This window comes from Eurytemora carolleeae, unplaced genomic scaffold (assembly GCF_000591075.1).
Source record: "Eurytemora carolleeae unplaced genomic scaffold, Eaff_2.0 scaffold1042, whole genome shotgun sequence".
Classification (NCBI taxonomy): Eukaryota; Metazoa; Arthropoda; class Copepoda; order Calanoida; family Temoridae; genus Eurytemora; species Eurytemora carolleeae.
In genome coordinates this window covers 113,853-121,090 of record NW_019397037.1, presented here as the reverse complement: position 1 = coordinate 121,090, position 7,238 = coordinate 113,853, and positions in this window count along the sequence as shown.

Genomic DNA, 7,238 nt, shown 5'->3' with positions numbered 1-7,238 from the left:
ATATGTTAAGTTAACTATAATTGCTCTGAAATACTGGGAGCAAAAATTGTTTTCAAGAAAAAACATACAATGCATTGGAAAAATGCCATCATTTAATTGATGAAGGTTTGTTTTTTAATTGATCTAATTTTTTTATTTGTGAACGATTGATTTTTTTTCAATTGATCAATGTTTGTTTTTTCAATTGATCAATGTTTGTTTTTTCAATTGATCGATGTTTGTTTTTTCAATTGATCAATGTTTTTATTTCTATTGATCTATGTTTGTTTTATTAATTGGTCAACGATTTTTCAATTGATCAATGTTTGTTTTTGAGTTGATCAATGATTGTTTTTTAATAGTTCAAAGATTGATTTTTTTAATAATTTGTTTTTTCAATTGATCATTGTTTGTTTCTCAAATTGATTAATGTTGGATTTTCCTAATGATCTATGTTTGTATTTAATTAATCAATGTTTGATTTTCCAATTTATCTATGTTTGATTTTCTAATTGATCTATGTTTGTTTCCAATTAATCAATGTTTGTATTTTCAATTGATCATTGTTTGTTTCTCAAATTGATCAATGTCAGATTTTCCTAATGATCTATGTTTGTATTTAATTGATCAATGTTTGATTTTCCAATTGCTATGTTTGATTTTCTAAGTGATCTTTGTTTGTTTTAAAATTCAAATCAATCAATGTTTGTATTTTCAATTGATCAATGTTTGTTTTTTCAATTGATCAATGTTTGTTTTTCCATTGATCAATGTTTTTTTTCAATTGATTCATGTTTGTATTCAATTGATCTATGTTATTATGCAATTGATCAATGTTTGTATGCAATTGATCAATGTTTGTTTTTCAATTTATCAATGTTTTTCAATTGATTCATGTTTGTATTCAATTGATCTATGTTTGTATGCAATTGATCAATGTTTTTTTTAATAGAGCAATTTTTGTTTTTTCAATTGATCAATGAATTGATTAGGACAAAAAGAAGAAGCGTAAGAAGTCGACTGAGACTGATTCCTCGGACGACTGTGAGATTGAGTCGGACTGGTGTGTTATCTGCTTAACAGAGGAGGACTGGCAAAGGTCGTTTTTTATCTAATTTCTTCTTATTTGACAAAAATAACGAAAGTTTCTCTTTTTTGACAATTATACTGAATGAACGGAGATGATAATAACTTGTGAGATTGACTTCGATATTTTTTTAAGCAAATTTTATTAGAGGCCAAATTTTGAGAATTCGATCATCCATAAATCTTCCTTGGGGTCACGCGAGGTCCCACAAAAAAATTGGGCCCGATCGTTTCAGCCGTTTTGACGTTTATTGGACACAAACAGACAGACAAGCAAAGTATATATAATATACAAGACTTCTATTTCAACTTTTGATTGTAGCTTTATCTGTGAGCATCTTCTCGTTGTATATAAAAAAAGTTTGAGGATTTCATAATATTTTTAAATTTTACAAAAATAAAAAACTTTTAAATCTTTTAAATTTTGATCATTTTTATAAACCTTCTCTGGAGTCCCACATTTATTTAATCGGACACTCGTTAAATGGATGTTAACTATTTAGGCTAGCAGAGCAGTACAAGGAGAGTGGAAGGAAGGAGGATAGACGCCTTCATCGACTTCTACAACATAGCTTCCTCCCAGAGATAAAAGAGATGTTCAGGTATAAAATTCATCCAGAGATAAAGGAGATGTTCAGGTATTTAACTCATCCAGAGATAAAGGAAATGTTCAGGTATAAAAGTAACCTAGAAATAAAGAAGGTGTTCAGGTATACTTTTGAAATTCACATGTCTAGGGCTACCAAAAAGTAAAAGTGAGTTTGTTAGGTAAAATCATAAGCCAGGGCGTTGCGACACTTAAAATTCGACTCAGTCTTGAATATTCACGCAATTTTTATAGCAGCCTTGATCTTTGTGATGAGTGCAAACGTTGTTTTACAATCTGGAGATATTTTATTTTAAAAATTTAAATTTATTGTTTCTTTTTGATTTCAATTTGTTCAGTTAGTAAAAAGCTGCCTTAAATGTAAAAATCTCTTTTACTCATTTGTAGTGTATATTTCTAATAATTTTGAAAAAAGGATTTTGGAAGATATAGGGAAGAAAATGAAAAATTGAACATTAACTGATCAAATGTCAAGTTTTTGATACTTGTTATCCAAAAATTGATGTTATTTTCCTGTTATTTGAAGAAATAAAACTTATCAATTTGCATAAAAACCTGCCAAATAAATGAGTAGTGAGTACGTTTTGAGTATAAATATTTGAATCAAATCACATGCTTTTTTATCATATCTTTTTAGAACAAATGTTGATATAGAAAATTTTCATTTATATCTTTATCCCAGGGAAAAGGAGAAGGAAGAGAAAAGACAAGAAATGGAAGCTCTGGCGAATATAAAACGGAGTTCATCAAGAATAGAAACTTTAAAGAAATCTCAAGAGGAAAAAGATCGATTACTCGCTATACAGGTTTAATAACAATAAAAATTAGACTCTGCTACATGGAACAAGTCATGGGACGTAGCGGTGCGGCGGGGGGATAGACAAATCTCCGAAGCTTTTTTTTCAGCAAATTTATTATTATTTATTATTTTATTATTTAGGGTTAGGTTAGGTTAAGACACTTTCTGGGCCGAGCGCTGCGGATAGGACAGGCTAGGGGGCCGAGCGCTGCGGCCACGGGATAGGTTAAGTTAAGACACTTTCTGGGCCGAGCGCTGCGACAAGGACAGGCTAGGGGGCCGAGCGCTGCGGCCACATGTCTTACAAATTTCCGAGAATTTAAAGAAAACGCGGCATTTGAGAAAATCACCATTTATTTATTTATTTATTTATAATTTTTACTAGTTTGAATTTTTATGAAAAAAAAAAACAACATTAACAAGGAAAGCCAATATTCAACAGGATAAAATTGTTAATTACGTTAAATACGTTAAATACGTCCCATGCTGAACAAGGCATGAAACAACATGAGGGAGGGAAGGCAATTTGTAGTCATACCCCAATAATTACGGAAAATAATTTGTAATATGCATAACTATGATTTACAGCAAAAATGCATCAAATACTGTAAAATCAAAACTGGAAATTAATACTTTGACAATATAGAGAAACTAATTGATTCTTTTTTTATTAATATAATATTTTCTGGAAAATTAACAAGGCACTTAAATGGGAATGCATATATCAAGTGACCCATTTAAAAATAGAAGATATCATCGTTTTTGTGAAAATATCCCACCTTTTCTTGATATTTTATCCGCAGAATGACCAGCCTGCCATTTTTAAAGCCAATTTTTCATATGCGCTCATCTGGAATTATAAGTTTTGAGTGATCAAAAAACCTAAATAATATAATATTAAAATCTTTATACAAGAAGGATCTACATACTTATGTTAAAAATATATCCTTCCTAGAATTTGCCAATCTAGAAAAAAGGTTAGAGTTTAAAATATTTAGATTTTTCTTTTGTTAAGTTTATAATCAGTTTAAAATTAGTGCATAATAAGGAATCTTTAGTTTGTTTGAACAGTATTAAAATGCAGAGGATCTTTAACTTTTTAGAATATTAATACATAATCACATAAGGACTTACGTTGGCAACATCCAGGCTAGACTTCTCCTGTTAAATGATGCTTTTCTTGTTTAATTGAGTCCTTGATCCTTGATTAGTTGAGTTCTTGATCCTTGATTAGTTGAGTCCTTGATCCTTGATTAGTTGAGTCCTTGATCCTTGATTAGTTGAATCCTTGATCCGTTTAGAGGTGGATCCCGAATCCTTTATCTGTTGAGTCCTTGATCCTTCTTGTTTAAATACCGATCAGTCCTCATTATCACTTTAACCTGCACACAATTTTTAAAATGTTTAATTTTTGCCTTTTCGGACAATGCTCAAGTTTTAATGCTCAAATTTACTCTATTTTATCAATGTTTATATAAGTTATTTTTGACCTTTAAGGTTAGGAGAATATCCAAAACTTATGCCGATTGTCCTTGCATAATCGCTTTGAAACATTAATATTTCAAATATTTTAAGAATAAAATAAGTTTTTACTTTAAGTTTTAAAATTGTGAGTGGTGAATCACAAAAGGTTCTTCAAAGTTCCAATCTTCAATCTTGTTCAGTCACTTTGAATATTATCAATTTTCAAATAATATATCAAGGAAATTATGTTTCTCTCACGTTTGTGAAAACAAGCTAAAACAAGTCAAAACGAGCCAAAACGAGCTTTAATGAGCTTCAACGAGCTTCAACGAGCTTCAACGAGCTTCAACGAGCCGAAACGATCTAAAACGATTTAAAGCGAGCTAAAACGAGCCAAAACGAGCTATAACGAGCTTTAATAAGCTAAAACAAGCTATAACTAGCTATTATAAGCTAAAACAAGAGGAAACGAGCTCAAACAAAATAAAAAGAGCCAAAACGAGCATGCACGTTTTAATTGGAAAGTCACTTAAACTTACACCAGCAGTCCTTGAAAAATATGAACTTATGACAACTTAAACTCGTTTTCACAATCTATTTCCAGAATTGTTTTTACATTTCCTTTTTATTGTTTAGTTGGCGGAGCAAGCTGAAAAGGAGCTGGGAGAGAGGAGGGGAAGGAGGAGAAAAGGAGAGGAAGACGAGGATACTGGGGAGGAAGGTAGAGAGGAGAGAGCTAAACAGAGGGAATTAATGAAGGTATATTCTCCCCCCCCCCCCACCATCTCCTAGCAATACCTTACTACTCGAAAGACATGATTCTGAACGAATTTAATAACGACAAAAATTCGAGAATCAAATTTAAAAAGTTTCTATTTTTTATAGGTAGTCCCCAAAAATAATTTTCGTATCTTTGTAGATTTTTGACATTAACCGAACCATAATTATAGAAAATATAAAGAAAACGATAATGTAGGGGTGTATATTTTTAATTTGGAAGTAAAAATGAAAAAATAAAAATGTTTCATCTTTTTTTGTCATAAAATTTATTTATTTTCCCCATTAAATCATTTTTTCCCCAATTGAGCGAATAAAACTATCAAACAAGAATTTCCGCTCAGCTCAAAGAAATCTAACTTCTGGGGGAAAAATGATTTTCAATCTAGGGACGAGCAAAATTTTTCAAGAAATTCTGTGGCAGTACTTTCTTCGGATTGAATAGCATAAATAAAACACAATCCTCTGTAATCAGGGCTGTATATTTTCCTAAAGAATCATTCCCCCCCCCCTTTAAGTAAATCACTAAATTCCCGAAAAAGTTATTTTTCATGGGGTTTTCGCTGAATTGGAAAAAATAAACTATTTTTTAGGGAAAATAACCGAATTTTTGGGTATAAATCATCAAAAAGAATGAAAACCTTGCCTTTTGACGTCCCCTTTTTATTTTTCCCCCACCCAGATTATTTTTCATTTTTCCCCCACCCAGATTATTTTTCATTTTTCACCCACCCAGATTATTTTCTATTATTTTCCCCCACCCAGATTATTTTTTCAAACATTTTTCCATCTCGTCTTCCCCCCTCCATCTGTATTTGCAGGCTTCTATCTTTGTTCTGTTAATTTCTTTCAATTTCAAAATTGTATCCTCTTTAAAAATCTTAATTTTTCATTTAATTTATTTCTTTCTCTAGAAAACTAAATCAGCTGAATATGTAAAACTTTTATTATTTCAGACCGACGCGTAAGAATGGTCCAACCGCTCGCGCATCTTTTACCACCGCTCTCATCCGCGCGGGCACGAAATCCACAAAAGACATCTTCCTGGAGAAAGGCCGAGTAGCAGCAGAGGAGAAGAAACCGGTTGTACGCAAGGTGGCGGGTCAACTCCTACAAACCGCGGGGAAAGGTCTTCTCAATTTCAGCAGAAAGGAGAAAGAGGAAGACGACATTTTTAAACCAGCCTCGGCGAGTATATCCTTCGGACTTTACGGCGGGCACTTGTCTGTCGACGAAAGCGCTGTGACGCCGACGAATCTGCGTCTTGAAGAGCGACCGTACCTGTCCCTCCTGTCTCCGGACAAACCTGATCAAAGTACAAAGCGAATTTTCTCGAACTGGGGCGGAGAATTCTTTAAGAAAAATTTGGACTATCGCGCAAATACAAACAAAATCCTGGAAAAGATGCAGTTGGCGAAGCCAGGCCAGGAGCTTGGGCAGAATGGGGGCAGTGACCTGCCCAGCTCAGAGCTATAGTTCCGTTTTCGCTTTAAGGGACTGTGCGCGGGTTTAAACATGCAGTTTTTGCATTTTTTGTCGTCTTATGTTTAGTCAATAGTTCCTTGAACAAATCAATGATGTATTATGAATTGATTAATTGACAACCTGTAATTGTCAGTGCTGTGCATTAAATTTAGATGTTTTAAATGTTTTAATCATTGTTTTTATCTTAATTGTTATTAGTATGATTACTTTAACAACAAAAGACGATTCCTTTTGCAGGAAAATAGTTATTATATGTTTACTTTGTGCAAGTAATGTTAAATTTTTTCGTTTTAACGAATTGAAGGTAGAGGGGTGTTCAGGATTTAGATACAGGGCGTCTCATAAAACATGAACAGTATCAGTCTCTTGAACTTAAACTTAGGTATAGTGCCATTTTTTGTTTAAATCTGGAAAAGTTATTAAAGCAAATATGTAAAAGTAAATGCTGTTTTTTGGGAACACCCTGTATATCCAAGATCTCAATTTTTGCTCAGTATAATCGGGTTTTTGAACTGTTACTTTAAAACCAGTGTTTTGTCTTAGTCTCTCTATGTTCTAGTTAAGAGTTATTAATTAATTTTTTACCGTAAAGAGACTGTTAATGTATTTTGTCAATTTCCTTCCTCATCTCTGCTGCATAAATCACTTGATAGAGAATTCAAATTAATCATCAGTTTACTCGAATAAAAGTTGAAAGAGTATCTTCGGTGAATTCGGAATATTAAAGTAATTCTATTTACTTGAAATTACGTTGACAGTCTTTGTATGGAAGTGTTTGTTAATCATTCTCTTATAGATAATTTTTTAATAATAATTCACTCAAAAACAAAGTTTGTTTTCAAAAATATGTGACCAGCACTTTAAAAAATAGAAATACATAGTCCCAATTTGATCGAAATTCTGGCATAATGAAGACAATGTAATTTATAAATTTGAGCATTTTTCTGATTTATTTCAAACAGTTTATTATTGTAAAATCCCTTTTATGTCATCAGTTTAAAGTCTCGTGTGTCTTATCTTTTCAAAGTTTTTTTGTAGCTC